The sequence below is a fragment of the Rhinopithecus roxellana genome, chromosome 20 (assembly GCF_007565055.1).
Source record: "Rhinopithecus roxellana isolate Shanxi Qingling chromosome 20, ASM756505v1, whole genome shotgun sequence".
Taxonomy (NCBI): Eukaryota; Metazoa; Chordata; class Mammalia; order Primates; family Cercopithecidae; genus Rhinopithecus; species Rhinopithecus roxellana.
Genome location: NC_044568.1, coordinates 12,288,932 through 12,310,737, shown reverse-complemented (window position 1 = coordinate 12,310,737; position 21,806 = coordinate 12,288,932). Strand labels below are relative to the sequence as shown.

At 39.2% G+C, this 21,806-nt stretch overlaps 2 long non-coding RNA genes across 2 annotated transcripts; one reads left to right on the top strand and one right to left on the bottom strand.

Moving 5' to 3' along the window:
• Window positions 1–329: 329 nt before the first annotated feature.
• LOC115895153 lies at window positions 330–14,247 on the bottom strand. The gene is made up of 3 exons (XR_004055307.1): window positions 14,121–14,247; window positions 4,319–4,430; window positions 330–1,101 (listed from the first exon to the last, which is right to left on the bottom strand). It is a non-coding gene; the product is annotated as an uncharacterized LOC115895153 (long non-coding RNA).
• A 508-nt stretch (window positions 14,248–14,755) lies between these two features.
• LOC104655356 lies at window positions 14,756–16,783 on the top strand. Its single transcript, XR_746966.2, has 2 exons — window positions 14,756–14,797; window positions 15,295–16,783. It is a non-coding gene; the product is annotated as an uncharacterized LOC104655356 (long non-coding RNA).
• The last annotated feature ends 5,023 nt before the right edge of the window (window positions 16,784–21,806 follow it).

The window sequence follows — 21,806 nt, the reverse complement described above, 5'->3', positions numbered from 1 at the left end:
TGAATGACTATGTAGTCATCTCTTAACTTATCTCCATGTTTTTTTTTCCCTCAATACTGAGTGACAATTAAAAAAAGAAAACTACTTGTGAATAGGTACCACCCCTACCTTCTGACTAATTGACCTTAAGTGTGATTTAGGAATCAAGGTCATAAAATTTCCCCAGGTGATTCTAATATGCTGTCAAGGTTGACAGCCTCTGGCCTTTAAGGTTGCCTCATTTCCTGACTGCATTCTCTATTATACTGAGTGTCAATAACATAAAATGTGCTCAATATTATGTATTAAAGATTTAATAAATTAAATGAGGACAGACAATTTGGAATGGCTTGAGTAGCAGTAGGCACAGATTTATTTAACTAATCTTCAATAAAAGTGGACACTTCCACAAGGATGGTTACGCCCTCCTCAGTTTTGGGAAGACAGCAGAGACTTCTCCAGTTAACATTCTTTTATGAGTGGTACACCATTCACATCACTGTACCAATTTACAGGTCTCTTGGATGTGACTAAACTATCTCTTCCTTCCCACCTGTTCTAGACATTTTTTTTTTTTTTTTTTTTGTGAAACACAAATCTTATGTTTTTTCCTGGAACATAATTGAAATCTTAATCATTTGCAAAAGTCTTAAGAGGGAACAGTCTTCACAAGATAAAAATAATCCTTTTTTTGCTTCTGTTTTACTCTAAAGACCTCAAAGACTGTCATCATCACCCAATTTTTTTCCACTCCAGGATTCTCGTGTCTTCCCCTCAAGGTGCAGCTTTCTGTATGGTGTTGGTGTAGAAAGTCAGTAAGGTGGGTGATTTAGGAGATGGACTCCTCAGCCATCATTCCCTTATTAAGATCCATTCTTAAGGAGCTATCAGTCTTTTCTTTTGGTTGTCTTTACTTCATTCTTCTTCTCCTCTTTGCTTTTGTTTGGTCATTCTGTAAGCAGGAGTGAAAATTATCTTCACTACTGTCACCAGAATTCTTTTGCCATGAGGAAGCTGCTTGATGTGGAAAAATAGCATCCCTAAGTGTTTGGATTAAAAATGAGCCTCTGAGGGCATGAGAGTGCCTGGGACAAAGTCAAGATAATGGCTGAACTCCTCCACCTGCAACAAAGAAAGGAATTTATTTCTCTTCCTGAGAGAAAGGAGAAAAGACAAGGAGAAGCAGAGAAGAGACACGGTGATGGTGGAAATCTGGTTGCAGCACGAGGCTGAAGAGCTGGATAAAGCCTCTGGTGGCAGAGAGGTTGGGAGATGTATGAGAACAGACTGGCTTTGCTCACAGCTCTTGGCACTGCTCTGGCATGAGTCCCACCTCTTTGCAACCCTGTGCCCCATCCTTTCAGTAGTTTATTTTGCACATACGTGTCTAAGGTGAATATGTGTGCCTGTGTAAATTATAAAAAGTAGCATAGAATTTTATGACTGGATGAAGGTAACAGAGTCAACATACATGGAAATTATAGCCAAAGCCAGGGGGAAACTGTGCTTATGGAAACTCTGGAGAGGACTTTGTATGTATTGAGGTACTAGAATGGAGCTCAAGACAGTTCTATGTAGGGTTACACTGAATTCACCCTTTCCACAATGATTTAATTGGAGGATAAAGAGTAAATAGATCTCACCTAGATACTGTGCAGGATTCCAAGACCACCCAGAGATACCTCATGAAGGACTGGCAAGCTAGTGGAGGTAAGAGACACATACAAAGAGCTAAATCTTAACACCAGGAAGACTGTATCTTAGACATGCAAAGAATAAGTTCAAAGTAAAAGAGATCTCTTCCAATTACGGAGACTGTGAAAGCTACATGAAAAAAATAATGGTTCCTGAGCTAAACTTTGAAAAATAAATAGCATTTAGATATGGAGATGGGAGAATAATAATAATAATCACCACCATCATCATCATCGCACCTATATATTAGATGGGAAAAATACACCTATGTAATCATCACCCCATTAAGATATACAAGATATTTATTGCTTTAATTTCCTTATGTCCCTATCCAGGTGAAACCCCATGACCCTTCACTCCAGAAAAAAACACTGATTTCTGTCACCATGAATCAGAATTGTACATTGTGCTGAGTGTTTACTTGCATTATCTCATTTGATCCTCATAAAAGCCCTTCGATGTAAGTAAAATGAATGACTCCATTGTACAGATGAGAGGCCAGGCTTGGTTTAATAAGTAATTCGCTCCAAATCGCATAGCTAGAATTTGGCAAAGCTGGAACTTGAACCCAAAGCTAATTTTAAAGCCCAAACTCTTATCTAATTCACAGAGAAAATAACATAAGCAAGATGAAGAAAACTATATAATATATAAGGACAATAGTAAGTAATTTGGTTGCAGTGTAATGCATATGAGGAAAGTAAAGTTTAGCTAAAATGTTCTGGTCTTCTATGGGTCTCTCTTCCATCCAGAAGAAGTACTGTGTGTATCTGTAATCCTCCCGCTTGTAATAACTCTGACCCTTAAACCTGCAGGCTTCAATCACCTTGTAGAAGATTTTTACATGTCAAAGAGTGTTCTATTTATGAGGCACAGGATAACTCCCAGGTGGCCCTGTTAAATAATAAGTGTTGACTTCATAGTATTTGCTGTTATTTATACATATGCATGTACACATTTGTACAGAAATAAATACACATTGCGCACATGGGCATCTGTGCTGAAGTATGCAGCCAAGTGTCAGCACATTATCAGATTTAAATTAGTTGCCTGACTCTATTAATAGCCCTGGTTTTCCAGTTTTTGAAATAAAAGATCCCAGAACAGCTGGGCTGAAATCTGAAACAGAATGGAAGAATACAACCCTGTAAGCAGTAGTAGTCTGTCGATAACTGCTAAATAAAGTTTGTTGCTTCATAGGTTTGTGCAGATGCCCATAAAACAACCCTTGAAATGCTAAGTGCTTTTTAAAAACAGCATAATCTTCAACCAGTGAAAGGGGTTGATAATGCCTTATCAATCATTTTGAAAACCTCACTGACATCCCATTAAAATTTGAAAGCAGGGCTAAATCCAGGAGCAGAGAGTGTCCATGCAGGCCACATGGCTTCATGAAAGGGCAGCAAGATTTCTGCCCTTTTATCAAAGTTGCTTTCCTGCCAGTTTATTGTTTCTGGAATTCCACCATTAAACATTTGGACTTTTTAAAATTCAATGCTGTCTTAGTTCATTTTGTGTTGCTATCAAGGAATGCCTGAGGCTGGGTAATTTATAAAGAAAAATGGTTCTGCATGGCTGTATTAGAAGCAAGGCACCAGCATCTGCTTCTGGTGAGGACCTTGGGAAGCTTCCAATCATAGTAGAGGAGGAAGAGGAGCCGGCATGTAGCATGGTGAGAGAAGGAGCAAGAGGGAGAGGAAAGGGATGCTCTACGCCTATAAACACTCAGCTCTCTCATGAACTAAGGAAGTAAGGATTCCCTCATTACCACAGGAACCACACCAAGTCATTTATGAGGGATCCACCCCCATGACCCAAACACCTCCCATTAGGTCACATCTCTAACACTGGGGATCAAATTTCAATGTGATATTTAGAGGGGACAAATATCCAAACCATAACACAATTCAGCTCAATGTCCCTACTACAATTGATCCCTTGACTCCCTAAGTACTACGTGCTCCTACCTCATTTCTCCCTGAATATGTAGTACACAGTGCTTTGCTCTGCCGCTTAGTTCATGCTGTTGACTAAATTGTATATCCTTACTTCCTCTGCCTGGCAAAATGCCAGTCACTCTTTAAAGCTCATCTCAAAGCACCCCTCCCATGACATTTACAAGATACTCCTCCACTGTCTCCCTACCTGCTCGGAGAGAATAAATCATGTCTGCCCTGGTCTTCCCATAGAACTATATTATTATTACTACTATTATTATTATTTTGAGATGGAATCTCACTCTGTCACCAGGCTGGAGTGTAATGACGCTATCTTGGCTCACTGCAACCTCTGCCTCCTGGGTTCAAGTGATTCCCCTGCCTAAGCCTCCTGAATATCTGGGACTACAGGCACGTGCCACCATGCCTGGCTATTTTTTATTTTTATTTTTTGTATTTTAGTAGAGATGGGATTTCACCATGATGGCCAGGATGGTCTCAATCTCCTGACCTCATGATTCACCCATCTCGGTCTCCCAAAGTGCTGGGATTGCAGGCGTGAGCCACCGTGTCTGGCCAGAATTGTGTTCTTGAACTATGGTGACAAGTGTCACATCTTCTCATGGCATACGTCTTTTGTTAGAGTGAGAGCACGTATCTACTGTGGCCTTAAAGTGTGACCCCGGGGCTGGGAATATTGGTTTTACCTGGAAGACAGAATATCAGAATTTCAGGCGCTTTCTCAGATCTTCTGCATCAGAAACTCATTTTACTAATATCCCAAGGTGGATTCATATAGACACTAACATTTGAGAGAGCCTCTCTAGAGGATAGAGAACATGAGTTAGTGATCCTGTTCTCCACCATAGTACCAAGCAGGCTATGTATTCATTTAACAAATGGATGCAAGGGACCACAGGCCAGACACTGTATTAAGAGTCAATGATTAAAAGATGACCAGGACATGAAGCATGTAAAATTGGAGTAGTTACACGTGCAGTTAGAGGTTAGAATACCATAGATGAAGTAGGAAAAGGCCAAGTCAGTTGAAAGCCTTGAAAAGGTTTTATGAGTCTGAGAAACACAAAACTGGAAATTATTCAATAGGTTCCTTCACTGTGGGACATCTCAGAGCACTTGAACAATTTGTTTCTCGTGACTCTACAATGTGTATGATACCTCAAACTTATTTAATCATAAAAAGTATTTATACTTTTATTTACTTACTTATGCATGGCCAACCTTGTGGGATTGTTTTTCAAAACATACACTGGAAATCACTAGTCTACTGCCACATGTTTGGATTTCATTTTGTTTGGCCTGGTGACAGTATTTGTAATGTCTCCCATAGTGAATGAACTATTGAACACCTAACATTTTTCTCAACTAAATCGTAAGCTCTTGAAGAAGGGAGAATATCTTATACTTACTTGTTTTTCTACTCCAGCTTTCACATTGCTACTCAATCAGAATTTGCTAAAGGTTGTTCTGTGTCTGCCTTGCAACCAAGCAAAGCATAAAGGCATGGTGGATTCTTGATTGAGAACTCTACGGGGTTTAACATAGTAAGGAAGACACTCAAATGGGAGTTGTAATCCTGGCTCAGGTCCTAGCTGTGTTGATTTTGAGATGGTCACTTACCGTCTCTAGGCTCTAACATTTACTTCATGTGCCAAGCATGGCTACTGTGTGACCGTGTTCTGTGGTGTCAGGATCTGCAAGTTTAAGAGTCTTCAACAGACGTGAGGCCAGGCGTGGTGGCTCATGCCTGTGTGGATCACCCAAGGTCAGGAGTTCAAGAGCAGCCTGGCCAACATGGCGAAACCCTGTCTCTAGTAAAAATACAAAAATTAGCTGGGTGTGGTGGCGGGTGCCTTACAGGCACTCAGCTACTCAGAAGGCTGAGGCAGGGAGAATCACTTGAACCTGGGAGATGGAGGTTGCAGTGAGCCGAGATTATACCATTGCACTCCAGCCTGGGTAACAGAGTGAGACAGTTAAAAAAAAAAAAGATAAGGATACAGGTAGAGAGGTTAGAATTGAATTTTAGGGAAAATTCTGTACTCTGCTGTTCTGAAAATCATGTTTGAAAATTAGAACCAATATTTTAGGATGATTTATATAAGAGCCATTCCAGAAGCTGTAAGATGTATACAAAATCTTCTAGAGAGAGATTTTTCAGGACTGATATTATTTTATCTGTAAAATGGGAATAATAACATTGGTTTTCCTTTATCATTATTTATTTGGAACTTCAATAAATCTGAGAAGATTTAGCCTTACTAATTTTAAAAGTAGCTACTAAAATATAAAATTAGACTATAACCACAACAACAAAAATGTTGAACATGCATTGAATTCTAAAGTATTATTAACACAAGACTAAAAAATAATACCATATGCTTATTTAGCACTGGTCTTCCAAGCTGCTCAAAACACTTCACCCTGGTTACCTGAAATATTAATATCCTCATTTTATGGATGGAGGAACAGAAGTGTGGATGGAGGCTAGCTCACTCAAATACCACTGATGTCCTATTCGGAGCTGGGCGTTGTCCCTGGGTCTCATGCTCCCTAGTCTGGCCTTTTACCCACCAAAAGATATGCAAAAGAATTTTCATTTTGACCTTCAGCCTGGTTGATAAAAGCTGTCTTCCTCCCTGAAATATGTGTATATACACTGTGAGTTGCGTATTTATATGATTTCCTGAAACCTGCAGATAAACAATGATAATTGGAAATGGCCTGTGTGCTTTGGCAGGTTTGAAATACTGTAGTACTTAATATAAGTCCGACTGCTTCTCATGGTAAGCAGCCTTCACTTACCCGAAATCGAGGGCCATGAGTAACTGGCAATTGGCTGGTATTAATTATGCGGCATGCCCTATAAACCTCTCTGCTGATGGGACCCTGGGAAAGTCTGAAATCAGACTAGGTCTTCAGGGGGATTGAGTTGGGAACAAGCAGGAGAGTCTGGTACTCTCTTTCTCAGTCCATATTTGCCTCCCAGTTCCTGGCAGCCCCGACTGCATGTATTTCAAGCTCCATTTCCATCTCAGTGAGGTTATGTCCAATGTGATTGTACCTTCCCCTGGCAGGGCGCATCCGCCAACCTTGCTCGTTTATCTCCCCCTTGGCCTCCAACATCAGAGTACTTGTAGAGCCTTACAATGTGCTAAACATTAATATTCACTAACTTGCTCCAGGGAGCTACGCTTCGCCGAGCGCATTTTCACCTGAAAGGAGTTGTTTAATATAAACATTTGGTTAATATTCTGTACATTTGAAAGTATTTTATCAGCATTGGTGTAGGACCAAAAGTCATTTAAATTCAATGGGAACTGATTATGCGCCAAGAATCAGTCCTTTCCAAAAGAGTGTGTTTCCCCCCTAATATAATGTATACATTATCAAACTCACTTACACGGTTGATGGGAACACTTTGTGGACAAACCTGCAGCTCTGCATTTCTTCTGACTGAGTATTCATCCATTCTGATGCTGGTGTTAAATGGGGAAAAATATTATACAATATTGCTTTAAAAACTGTCTAAATATAATTATCAACATCTCTGGAGTGATAATAATTATCATAACAAGAGTTCATCAGAGAAAACACACGGTTTGATGAGGATCCTCTACTCTCGAGTTACTGCCCCCTCACAGAAGAAGGATGCAATAACATTTCTCTTCTTCTTTACCTCTCTAAAGAACCCTAGCTCTCTGAACTGTCTTTTGGTCAATTTTTCTTTATATATATATATCTCTGTGACACTCATTACCCCAAAGAATTGTTAGGTAGACAAACAAGGCAGATCCAATAAGGGTTGAAATAGATAAATGAAAACTACATTCCTATGTGTCTACTGAGATTTATTTGAATTACATTCCAAATTTTTAAAGTTTTCACAAGAAAAGTTGCCCCATCCTCCCTCAAAGAATGTGTTTCTCCTTGACTACAAATCTTTAAACAATGGCTTCATAGGCCATATTTTAACTTATAGAGGACTGTATCTGAGTTAGATGCTGATTGGGATACTGGAGTAGTGGCTTCCGTGTAAAAATCCTTTGCAAATACGTTGCATAAAGGACACGGCTCTGGCATGTATTCACTGTCAGGCCCAGAACAGAGGTTCATATGACAATTTGGTGCTAGTAGGAACCTTGGAATAGGTGGGACTGCACAGCTCCTTCTGCTCTCTTCTCTTTTTGCGACAGAATCAGTTGACTTGAAGCTGAACATATGGTCCTTGTTTGATACTGATTTTTCTTTCAACTTTTGTTTTTAAACTGGGAAATATAACTTACTGGAGAGTAAATTGAAATATATATGTGTATATATATACATATATACATACATACACACACACATACATATTTCTTCTTCAAGAGCTTACAATCTGGTGGAGAAGAACAGTTAGATGTTCAATACTTCATTAATTATGTCAGACAATACAAATACACTCACCAGGCCAAACAAAATGAAATCCAGACATATATTTATATGTACACATAACACGTAAAGATCTATGTAGCCACCAACTGCCTACTCTTCTTGACAGCAACTCTCTCCTTACCCTATCAAACTTACTATGTCCTTAAGTGTAACTGGAGTTTGTTCATTTTCAATGATGATAAACGAATTTTTGGACCAATTGTCAATAATACTGATAGGCATTTGGGAAATTTCTGTTTGGGGCTATTACAAGCTATGGTGCTGGGAGCATCCTCATTGGTGTAAATAGACAGTTGTACACACACCTTAGAGTATAATTGTTAGGTAAGAATTTTTGCATTTCTTTAATTTTATTGAACAATGCCCAACTGTTTTCCAAAGTGTTGGCAGCAACTTTTATTCCTACCAGCAGCATACGAGAGTAGGACATCTTTAGTAATATGCCCCACATCTTTAGTAATACTTGATGTTGTTGAACTTTGAAATTTGAGCCAACCTGGTGGGTGCGCAGTGGTATCCTACCATAGTTTTAATTTGCATTTCTCTGGATATGGATGAGATTAAACACATTTTTGGTCTGTTGAGATATGGATATGGATATTGAGATATGTATGTGGATGAGATTAAACACATTTTGACTGTTGGGAATTCTTTGGTAATGTGTCTCTTCAAGTCATTTGCCCATATGTAGAGTAGGCTGTCTGGTTGATTTGGTGACCTGATAAAAGAATGACAGCCCTGTTATTGTGTATATGTACAAATTGCTCAGCGTTGCCATCTGCAACTTTTACACAATTTAACCGTGATAAAGACAAAACCATGATTAGTGTAGATTGCCTACCTTAAGTCTGCTAGTTTAGATATTCTTACAGTTTTCCGTAGTAAAGAAAATAGGGATTACTGAAGAGCACCATTGGGACCATATCTCAACATCGAAAGTCCTTTGCTTGTAGTTGGAGGGGCTCTGACTCCTTCAAGGATCATTTATACTGCTGTAGCAAGGATTTAATAATGCATACCATAAAGTTCCAGAAAAAAATAAATTTCTCTATCAGTGAATAGCCAACTTACTCACAGGACCTTAGAAGAATACCAAAAAGTAATCTCTTGGATACTAAAAACACTCATTAGTGCTCCGACAGTGGGAACATTGGCATCCTAATTGGCAACATAACCACATACATGATAGTCACAATGAGTCAGAGCATGAAACACTCAGCCCAGAATTATTTATGGAGAGAGAGAGTTGGGCAAGAATATGCCCAACTCACCCTCTGAGATTCTGCTTCAAATGGTCCAGACATCTTCAAACTCTAGAATTCTTCCAGGATTTATCCCCTACAGGTAAACACTTATTGATTCTATTGGTGATCCTAGAATTCATACATTCCCTCTGCGTGTCTCAAGTTCCAACTCTCTAAGGTCATTGGTGACTCCAGTTGCCTCATCCTCCCCCAAAGAATGTGTCCCTTCTTGACTACAAATCTTTTAAAAAATCGCTTCATAGGCCATGTTTTAACTTATAGAGGACTGTATCTGGGTTAGATGCTGATTGGGATACTGGAATGGTGGCTTCCATGTAAAAATCCTTTGCAAATATGTTGCATAAAGGACATGGCTATGACACGAATTCACTGTCAGGCCCGGTACAAAGGTTCATAAGACAACTTGGTCCTAATAGGACCCTTGGAATAGGTGGGGCTGCACAGCTCCTTCTCTCTTCTGTTTTTGTGATGGAGTCAGTTGGTTTGAAGCTGAACATATGGTAACTGCTGTCATATCACAGAAACCATTCCCTCTGCCATGGCAACCAAAGAATCAATGCACAGTAAGAGCGTGGGCTTACTCAATAAACACACAATGGCACAATGCATAGACATTTTGTTTGTTTGTTTTTAGAAGCATTTAGAATAGCTGTAGATAATTAATATGTTTCTTTAAACACATTTCTCAAGTCTTTCTGTTAGGGGAGATAGTTGGAATTTATGTATCTTGTTCTACTTTATTTCTGAAGCAATTTCTTAATGGAAAGACATTTCATTTCCAAATTCAGGGATATTATTCATCCCTGAGTTCACTGGATTCAATTCTGTTTTCTCCCAAAGATCTTTGAAATTAATTCACCAATGTGTTGTTGCTAAATTCAATACCCAAGGAATAGCACAGGGATTAGAAGAACTGTCCTGATGCATCTAATAGCTATAGACTACATAATTTGGCTCAGGAGTGATGAGAATATCAGAGGCATGCATTCTGCTTAGTATTTTAAGGATACCTATTTAGTTTTTTTCCCGTGTTCATCTTGGTGCATTCTTTCCTTACTCAGTTCCGAAGGATAATTGCAATCTACTGTCTATACCAAAGTAGTTCCATTACATAAAGGGTTGGAGGGGGAAGAAATAAAAGCGGAGAAATTTCTGTGAGAAAGCATTGCCAGGGGCTGTTTCTTCAGGCTTCACATAACCTCATTCCAAGAAAAAACAAGCCAAAGTGTTGAAAGGAGCAGTAACTGGGACTAGGAGGCATACAAGTTTGGTTTCCACTTCTGTCTTACTTTCATTGTCTCCAGCCCCTCAGACAGAGCTGGATAGTACAGACTGTGGTTCAAAGGGCCTTTCTGGATGAAATCCATGTTTCTTTAACCCTCAGCAGTGTGCTGTTTTCTCTGTGTCATGCTCATCCATTAGCATTTTAATCTATCTTCATATGGCACTATTCTGCAGATGGATTTGCTTTCTTGCCTTTGTTTGTTGTACGAGTGACAAACTTGAGGGCATTTTCATGATTGGGAAAATGCCATGAAGTTGTAAAAATCAGGTGACTTCTTCTTGCCACACCCCAAGGAATGGGAAAGCAGAAATGGCTCCAATGAGGACTGCAAATGTTCTCAATATTAAAATGCTCAGGAGACTTGAATCTGATCAAAATGAGAAGGTCTAGTGGAGGCCTAGAGACTCAGACATGACCCTGAATTTCTCTATCTGCTAAATGGGATGTGGCTCATCCAACTCTTCAGGAAGTCATTCAATCAATCCTTTATTTAATATGGACACATACTTCTTCCTGTAGCTTCTAAGCAGCACTGGGAAATAAGATACATGTTTACATATTGCTTTGGTGGCATAATGGTGAGTTGATAGACTGTTCATTCTTATAAAAGTATTTTCAAACATTGAAGGGTTTCTGTTTTATGACTTCATCGCTCCTTGAGGTCTGCAAATTCCTACATTTCTTGGTATTTCCCAAGAAATCATGTATGGATTGGGTCTATAAGTAAACAACCTCCCAATGGAAGACTTTAAGTAGAAAAAATGAGAATTTGCGGGATGGGAAGCAAAGAAACTGTTGATGAAAAGAGTGAAACTCTGTCAAATATTTTTTGATTTATTCTGAGCCAAATATGAGCCAAATGTGCTCATGGTCTGTGACACAGCCCTCAGGAGGTCCTGAGAACATGTGTCCAAGGTGGTCATGGTACAGCTTGGTTTTATATATTTTAGGGAAGCATGAGACATCAAACACATTTAAGAAATACATTGGTTTTGTTCAGAAAAGTGGGAAAAAAAGTGGGGGCTTCTAAGCTATAGGTACATTTAAATATTTTCTAGTTGGCAATTGGTTGAGTTTATCTGAAGATGTGGAATCAAAGGAGATTTTCAGGTTAAAATAAAGGATTGCGGAGACCAAGTTTTATTGTGCAAAGGAAGCTCTCAGAGAGCAGACTTCAGAGAGGACAGGCTGTAAAATGTTTCTTATTGGACCTAAAAGGGTGCCTGGCTCTTAGTTGATTGCCTCCTGGATCTGGAAAGGAAGGAAAAAAGACAAAGGGGAAAGGGGATTCTCTAGAGAATGTGGATTTTTCCCACAAGAGACTTTGCAGGACAATTTCAAGGTATGGCAAGGAAGTATATTTTGGGGTAAAACATTTTGATTTTTTTCCTTGTTATGCCAGAGTCAGATTGGAAAGTAAATTACAATATACAGGGTTAAATAAAACCCATCTGATGAGAATTCATGGTTTGTAGGGCATGACTTCCCAGACCCTTTAGATAGGAATTTGGGTAAGATTTAAAAAAAAAAAAAAATCAGAGCTTAGTCCTCAAAACGATCTTAAAAAGGCCGTCTCTTTTCTATACATTGTATATGCCTAAACACTTTGTATTTTGTTTTAATATTTGTTGAGATGTCTTCGGGTGAAGTGTACAGTCTAAGTCATGAATAGTCAATACTTGTTCAACATATTTCCATTCACCATCCAGAGTTCATGAAAGACATAGCTAATCAAGAACGGCACTCTTTACTGCTGAGCCACAACACAGTCTCAGAATATTTCTCAGGGTGACACTGCATGCAGACTCTATCAGTTGATCAGAGTTGTAATGCAAGATAAAATAACCTGCCCTCCTAGGTCTGGACTCAGCCAGTGATGTGGTTCCTCTTCTTAGGATGAGTGGCCAGATACAGAAGACAACCTTACTCTGAAAGGCATAAATATTCAACTTTTTCTGCAGCTCCCTCCTCCTTCTGCCTCTAGTGAAGCATTCCAGATACAACAGGGACACCTTTGGCAGGCAAACACAGTTTCTTCTGTCTCATTCCAGGCCATTGCCTCCCTTATGTCCTTATGCCTTCTCTCGGCATTCCTCAAGGATTTGAGTTGCTTTCTCATGGTGCATCCCATAATCCCTAATAAAGTTCTGGGTCCACAGCCGTGGTAGGCTGAATTCTGAGATGGCTCTCACAATTCTTGCCCACTTAGTGTTCATGCTCTTTACGCTCATGATTAGGTTGCATCCTATGATAAAGGTGAAGGGATTCTGTAGACATAATTAAGGTACCAAAGAAGTTGATTTTGAGTTAATCACAAGAAAGATGATCATGGATGGGTCTGATCTAATTAAGTGAGTGCTTCAAAGCCCAGGACCTTTATAAAGAAAGAAACAGAAATTCTGCTTGTCTTGAAGGATTAAACAGTCACATGCTAAACTACCTGTGCAAAAGGCCAAGTGACAAGAGCCTGAGAGCAACCTCTAGCTGCTGAGAGAAGTCTCTGGCCAACAACTAGCAAGAAATGGGAACCTCAGTCATACAGTCACAAGAAAATAAATTCTTCCAACAATCTGGAGGAGCTTGGTGGTGGACATTTATCTGGTTGGTCTCCAGATGATGATGTAAATGACCAACATCTTATTTTAAGCCTTGTGGGTACCCAGCTAAAACATGTCAGGCTCCTGACCCACAAAACCTGTGAGATAATGAATTTACAGTGTTAAACCACTAAGTTTGTAGTCATTCATTATGTAATAATAGAAAATGAAGGCACTAGATACAGGAGTATCTACTTGACCCTTTCTCTTGCCTCTCAAAACCAGTAAATGGTTTCTTTTGAGTGTCTTACTGTTTTTTCCTATAGGAAAATTAGCATAGTATAAGAACAACAATGAAACAGTGATAAGATTGGGGGAATTAAAGAAATTTCAAAAGCTCTTATGTCACAATAGTTATTTCTAGTCCACATGAAGGCTAGCTATGGATCATCCCTCCCACTCTTCTTCATTCCCCTGGGACAGATCCTGCTAGTCCAAAGATGGAATGGGTAGAATCCCTGCCTTAGGAAATACCCAGTGGTGATGTAAGGTGAGATTTGTCTTGGAGGAAATCTTAACAGCCTCCAAGCCCTCCTTGGTGAATTCTCTTATTTGCAAGTGTTAAAGTGATTTACCCAGCCTTTTATTCTACTCCCTGCTACTTCCTATGTATACCTTACCTCCTTCATGAAGGGGCACTGCTTTCTTCAAGGCATTTAGTAAGAAATGAACATTATTAGTCATTTACAGTTTGAAAAGCTCCAGACAAGAGTCTATTTTATCACTGGGTCATTCATTGCTTGGGGTAGCCAAGTTTACCATAAATAACTATCATAGAATTTCTTACAATAGATCAAATGGATCCTCTCCCTTGTTTTGGAAAGGGAGTCTTTTTAAAATTATTTTTATTTGAGACTTTTCATTAACTTATACTCCAAATTGGGGAATTATAATATAATAATTTTACCTACTTCATAAGGCTTCTGTGAAGATTCAATGAGGAAATACATGAGTTCTTAGCACCATAAAGCACATAACACATGCTTAATAAATCTTAGCCATTATCATGATGATTACTTTAAATATCTAGTAGGCTGCCAGCAGCATGCAAGACCTTCAGGAAGGCAAGCAAAAATTCTTTTGTACCAGCTGCATTGGTCACAATAGAGACCTTTAGGTTCAACATCACAATGCCACTGGTCATTCAGCTGTGGGTGGGGCTTGGAGCCAAACTATAAATTGGGGTACCTGAGCTTGTAGAATCCAGACAACCAAACTCCATCAATTGGCTGGGCACGGTGGCTCACGCCTGTAATCCCAGCACTTTGGGAGACCCAGGTGGACAGATCATGAGGTCAGGAGATTGAGACCATCCTGGCTAACACGGTGAAACCCGTCTCTGCTAAAAATACAAAAAAATTAGCCAGGCGTGTTTGTGGGCGCCTGTAGTCCCAGTTACATCAGGAGGCAGAGGCAGGAGAATGGCGTGAACCCGGGAGGCAGAGCTTGCAGTGAGCCAAGATCGCACCACTGCACTCCAGCCTAGACGACAGAGTGAGACTCCCTTTCAATAAAACAAAACAAAACAAAACAAAACAAAAAACAAAAAAACTCCATCAATCAAGAGGAACTTAATCTAGGGAGGTAGGGTAGGGGGTTGATCAGGAGGGGTAGTATAGAAAAATCTTTATTTTGGGCCTTTTCTAGACTATTGGGGAAAGAAGGGAATAGAGTAGATGGTTATAAAATTTCAGAATCAAGAAAGTTTAATCTGAGAGTCCCAGTTGATGATGAAGACCATGAGATATTGGTATTGGGTACTTAAAAGAATGCCAAATTGGAAAGAATTATGGGCTTTGTCAGAGTTTCTTCTCTTTCTAGGCATGTAGAAGAGCCTATCTACATCATTAAGTTGCCAGTTTTGTGTATATGTATATATGCAGATATGCATGCATAGTATACCATAAGGCAGCATAGCTGATTGTAGACCTTAAGGTACGTTTCTTTGTCCTTTCTATCAGTTCACAAATTCTAAGTAGGCAAGAAGTTCTGCCTTAGACCTTGGATTTTCAGTTTTCTGCTGTTTGGTCTGTATGTTTTACATTTTTAGCCCTTTGAAAAAAAGGTCATCCTTTTCCCAGGGTTATTCTGCTCACTGGGTCAGAAGCATCTGATTTCCTGTCATCAGTTGCAGTTCAGCCATGTTAATACTAAAAGTATAAGAATATCATAATCCCAGAGTGATATAAAGACCTTTCCAAGGAAGATGAGATACCCGGAGGTTGTGAAGAAGTCTGAAGGATTTGACCACGTTCAAATGAAAAGCTTCAGTTCAGCAAAACACCAGAAACAAATTCAAAAGATAAAATACATTCTGGAGAAGCCCATTCTCTCAACACATCTGACAGTTCACAAAGAGCAACGGCAGTCCAACTTAAAACATGGTAGGAAAATGGGCAACGTGCACAGAGGCAATATATAAGAAGAAATAGGAATGCCCAATTAACCAGCAAAAGCCTGCTCATTCCTAATGAGGGAAGATAAAAGCTTAGTAAAGATTCAAATTTATTGAAGATAAAAATGGACACTTCTGGCCATATGTAAAAGCATTGTTGGTAAGAGAGTGGGGTAATTGACTTGCTCCTGGGAAATAATAGGCATTCAAACCACCTCTAATAAGTGAATCCACTGGGGGTATCCACTAGGAATAGTAAACAACTGCCAATGCCCAAGTTTGTGGTCCAGAAATTGAGCAGCAATCTAACAAAGTAGAGGCTCCCCCTGTGTCATGGGCCCCACCTCTTAAGCAAAGAAGAATGCCTCATTTTGGTAACTCACCCAAATAACAGAACCTTTTTTTGATAATCTTATAGCATTTATTTGGTTAAGTCTGAGGCAGAATTCTTTTCTCCTTTGTATCTTTGTTTTTTGCTTTTTGTTTTTTTTAATCCTTGAAGTTTATTACCAAACTACGTCTTGATGTTTCTTTAGGATGTGAACAGGTCTTTCTATTCTCAATTGTTTCTTTCCTTTAATTCAGCAATCTTCTAATCACGTATTTTAATTTCTTCTTCTGTCATCCCTACCCACGCCATAAGCTACCAGTCACTGTACATGTTGGAGCTCTCCTTATTGTGCCAAAGATCTCTAATGTCATGTCTTTAGTCATTATTTTGTGTCAGAAATTTTCGTTCTTCCAAGGTCATCTGGCAATGTCTAGAGACATGCTACTGGCACCTATAGAAATGCTAGTGACTTCTAATGGGTAGAGGCTAAAGGTGCTGCTAAACATCCTACAATGCCCAGGACAGCCACTGCCACAACAAAGAATTATCCAGTCCACAATGCCCATAGTGCTGAGGAGGAGAAACCCTGTCCGAGGGTCAAGGTTGGATGTGGACAAGACTAATTTCAAGTGATTTCAAATGATTGTGGGGAAAATACCCAGAAGTTGACAGGAGCAATATGTAGATATTTCCTCCTGTAAATTATATTTCCCTAATGCTAATGCTAGAGCATTTGGAAGCATGTGTATAAATATTTGAAGCACAAAACCAGAGAGAGGCCCTTATGTATTTAGCTTCTAGTTTTAAATAATAGATACTACAATAAACCTTGATTAAACCTTGATTATCTGACATGCTCTGGGTTTGTGCTTTTTGTGTGGGTTACATTTTCTAGTTAATGAATGTTTAACCACAAAATGTTTTTGTTTCAAGCTTTGCTTTGCAAAAATATAGCATTTCTAACTGAGGTGCTTGTAATGTCCCTGGATTGTGAAGTAAGCTGAAAACCCTGAAATTCTATATAAATAAGGAGGGGAGAGTATTATGGTTATGAACACAATTTCTTCTAGGTATGAGATTGGACTAAAATGGTAACTGAACACAATGTTAGAATTTCTGAAAGTGATTTTAAAAGTAAAAGTCAGCATCTAGCAATTAATAAACATCTATCTAAGATTTTATTTAGCACTTTAGTCACATATACAACACTCTTACCAAGATGAAGAAACTCCATGAGACTAATGAACTGATCTGTATTCGTTTTATGTCTTTTTTCATAAATACACATATTTGAGTAGTTCCTGTTCTAATTGTTTGCAAATTCATTTGCATGATTTCCTTCAATATTTCATAGAACCTACAAAATTAATTACTTGATCTCTGTAAGAATAAGCACCCTGTCTCCTCCCTTTCTGTATTAAGGCTAATTTAAAGGGAGGAAAGCAATTTAATAGAATCTCATTGTTTACTCACATTACACGTGCATAATGAGATCTCAGTAGGAAAGGATGCTGAATGCTACCTTTGAGACTCAATTAGTGCCTTGGGGCAAAAATATGATAGTCTAACCATGTAGTCATTAAGACTTCCCAGATGATAGCCTTTGAATGGTCAGACCTGTAGTTTCTAGAGCTCCTCTTAATTCTTTTAAAATGCTAAAAAGCAGGTTCAGAAGACGGTGGGCAAAGACTACAGGAGCCAGAAATCTCCATCGTCATCACTGTACTGGTCTGTCGAGGTGGCATAATTTCCAAAACTCACTGATACCCTACGCTTGATACAATGATGTAATAAGCTAAAACAGAACAAGAAAAATTATTCTCTCGTATATTTTCCTTTTTTGGGTCATTTCTTGACATTCCCCCTATATTCTCTCCATAAAGAGTTGAAATAAAACAGTATGACGAACCCTGAAAACTGATACAGAGGTTGTTTGTCTGAAGAAAAGTTTGGATGCCATTTTCTTTTTTCAGTTTCCTTCTTTTCCTCAGGTGTTCTTTACATTAACCAGAACCTATCTTAAGTATATTATGCGCATTCATTCAGATTTTTTTTTTTAACAATGACCACCTTCATTTATAAAGGCAGTTGATTTAGAGGTTACTCAATCCATTGTGTCTTCGGATGTTGCAGCAATATTTATTCAAAGTTAGTTGGACAACATCATTTTGCTTACATGTACTCATGTTCCAAAGAGAATTTAATTTTGCTTACAAAGATACCATATCAAAATGATGTTGTGTTCATTTTTATCACTGCCTGAAATCTTGAGGGCAATCAAAATAGCAGGTAACACAAAGACGCTATTGGTCATTATTGGACACTTTTTGCAGTTGAGGACACTGTAGTCACCAAGTAACTTGTTCAGTGTCTGCTGTGCCCTTGTACAGAGTCTGCCGTGCCCTTGGCACTGAGTTGGATACTGTAAAAACATTACCTGATGAATTTGATCTCCAGAAACATTTCCCCTTTTCAGAGCTCAGCTATTCAGGAAATTTCTCCAACTAAAAATAGTCAAGAGACATGAATCTTTGATCAAACCTTTGATCATTCCAAATAATGGAATTGTTCCTCTGGCTCTGACTGGAGACCTATTTACTCATACTTTGCCCATGTGTTTAACAATCTCGATTTTCTGATTTCCCAGTTCATGATGCTTTAGGAACAGTGAGTTGGAAGGTGATAGAAGGTTCCCATTAGAGGCTGGGCATGGAGGCTCACACTTGTAATTCCAGAACTTTGGAAGGCTTAGGAAGGTGGATCTCTTGGGCTTAGGAGTTTGAGACCAGCCTGGCAAACATGGTGAAGCCCCATTTCTACTAAAAATACAAAATTAGCCTGGTATGGTGGCATGCACCTGTAGTATTAGCTGTTCAGGAGGCTGAGGCAGGACAATCACTTGAATACAAGAGGCAGAGGTTGCAGTGAGCTGAGATTACGTCAGAGTGAAGATTCCCATTGGAGGCACAGTAATGGCTGAAAGCCTCAGCAATACGAGGAGAAGTTTGAAAAACAAATAGATAAAAGACAATACGCTTCAGACTATGAGGGCATTAAGTATAAGAGTACCAATAATAAGGCACAGTGCAATAATGGATGGCGAAAACGTGCTTAACATACTGTGTTTAAGAAGACAGAGGTGTATAAGATACACCATAAATGTGCTTCTTGCCAAAATATTTACGATTTTAAAAATGCTTGGGCTTAAGAAAGAAAACCATCAGTTATCTGAAAGACTCAGCCACTCTGGTGGATTTATTTTTTTGTATAGCAGACGTTTTAGCATTGTTGATGAAGCACAGCTAGCAGTAAACATCAAGTGGCAGGATGTCATTAAATGCTGGGTTGTCTGCCATCTCTTTCCATAGGTTCTAAGAAAAAGTAAATGATTGAAAGTTCTAATAGTGAAAGAAGGTTTACAAGTCTGTGCTAGGTCTTGAAGCTAAACTAGAATTTGAATAAGTAGTGGAGTTTCACACTGATTAAATATGAAGTCAATTTTTTTGTCTCTTTATTCTCATCTTATCTGTGGATAGTAGTCCAAGAAAATGGACCACTTGAGAGTAGAGATTCTGAAAAAGCACAAAACAAAGTCTTCCATCTTCACTGTTTCCTCTGCCTTCTTCCACCTCTCTTCCTCCAACCATCCTGAGTCAAGTTATTCTGCTCCAGTGTGACATGAAGAGCAGAGTAAGGCAGTAGAATCCATGTCTTAGGTTTAAATTCTGGAGCTTACCAAGTGGTACCCTTGAACAAGATGTTGAGCCTGTGTTCCTGCAGATGACACCAGCACTCACAAATTATGATCCCACTGATCATGAATCATTAGGACAATGCTGGTGATGAGTATTTTCCACAACACAAAATCCTATAAGAAACATTTTAAATGTTAATTTTCTATTGAGTGATGAGATTCTTCAGGATTCTTCTTTTCTCTCTCTACACACCTAGGACCTCAGGGGCCCGATTACGGGAAAAAACTGCCCTTTGGGACTTTAAATTACTCAGCAGCAATACCAATGCTGTAATTATTATTACATGTAGTTTAAATCTCTGCATGAAGAACAGACAGGTGTAAACACCTCTTTATCTTTCCAGTATTTGCTATAGGAAAGTATGTAAAAAATGACTATTTGGCTGATCAAGTGAAATGTACTATGAAATTATAAATATGTAGATGGCAAGAATTAAAGAGGGAATAGTTATGACTCCAAGTCAGTCTATCTGGAGGTTTGGGGAGATATAGTGATTGATGAATGCCTGTTCAAGTCATCATGGTCTGTTAGGTTCAAGTCCACAGGCTGGAAATTCTTATTAATCAAACGAGGTGGGGCAGAGTGGCCACTCATACAAGATGAGCTATTCTTATCCAAACCAGCCTGGCTATCCTTGCATTTACCAGGGGTAAGGCCTGCCGTGTCTCACTCAGACTTGTACTCTGCTTAGGTTTTCCTCCTAATAAGAAATAACTCATTGTTGTAATTGATTTGAGAGTGAATCCTACTTTGTGTCCCCAGGGAAATCTGCAAATGCCCAGGGCTCATCTTGTCCTCTCTCATCACCATCCAGCCTCATCCCCTTGAACCCCTCCTCCCATTGGAGCCAGAATGATCTATTTAAAATGCAAATCTAACCACTACTCCTGTTATTCTCTAAGTCTTCCAGAATAAATTCCAAATTTCCTAGCATGGTCTACAAAACCCCCTGTGACTGGTTCCCTGCTCTGCGACATAGCCTTCTGCCAATCACCAACTACAAATTGATGGTCTACCAATGCCAGAGTGCTTACCATTCATGAGGCCCTCCCCCTCTTACCAAGACACTGTTTACACCTCCATGCCTTTGTGCTGTTCTTTTTATTAGAGCTTCCTTCTATACTCTTTTCTGTGCTATTCTTCCTCATTCTTCAAGATTTAACACACACATTTTTTTTCTGACAAACCTTTCTTTGTAACTCCAGAGTGGGAACTGAGGGAGTTTGTGCTTTTTGCTCACATCAATCTTTGTGCATAGCTCTCTGCTTATCATAGTACATTGAAATGATCTGATTATGTGTTCTTTTCCCATTAGAAATGTATGCTTTACAAAGACAAGGACTTTTGTTTATTTACAAAAGCAAGTATTTTGTTTATTTCCAAGCACTTAGCATCAGACTTGGCAGCCTACTCAGTGTGTGTCAAACTGAACCATTGTGTTTCTAGAACCTTCTGACCATGTGATCCATTCATTGGTTCATGAGTGGAGGTCTACTTTGATTACCAGACAAAGGGGAGAACTGGAGTACTTACCAAGCCAATAGAGATTAGCTGGTGGTTGTCTACATATTCAACTGAATCAAAATTTCTATGTTTCAAAAGTCATTTTAACATCTCCTGTGTTGCTAGCATCATAATAGGCATTACGAGCATCCACTAACGACCAGGCAGACCACCTGCCCTCAAAAGATTTGTTCTCTAGAGAAACGAGGCTAAATCTAGATGCTGCAAGAAAAGTCACAGCCTTGGGGTTTCAGTGAGAAGACAGACCAAATGCTCTTGAAGTAGTCAGAAAAGACTATAGGGTAAGAGATACTCCAAATGCCATTGGAAAATGGCTAAAACTTTGAAAAATAGAGATAGGGAAGAGGTAAACAGGAAGTGGGAGATGATGCTTTCTAGCCAAAGGAGTATCACAGGCAAAGACATAGAAAAGCCCTGAGTATAGTTAGGTAACATGAGCACTCCTGAGAATTCACAATCTCTCTCTAATGTGACTCATCTTCCATCCATTACCCCCACCTCCAGGCTCCAGCCACCTTAACTCCTTTCTCTAGCCTGATGGTTCACAATAAAGTGGTCAACAGAACTATTGCTGGGCCACCATTGCTG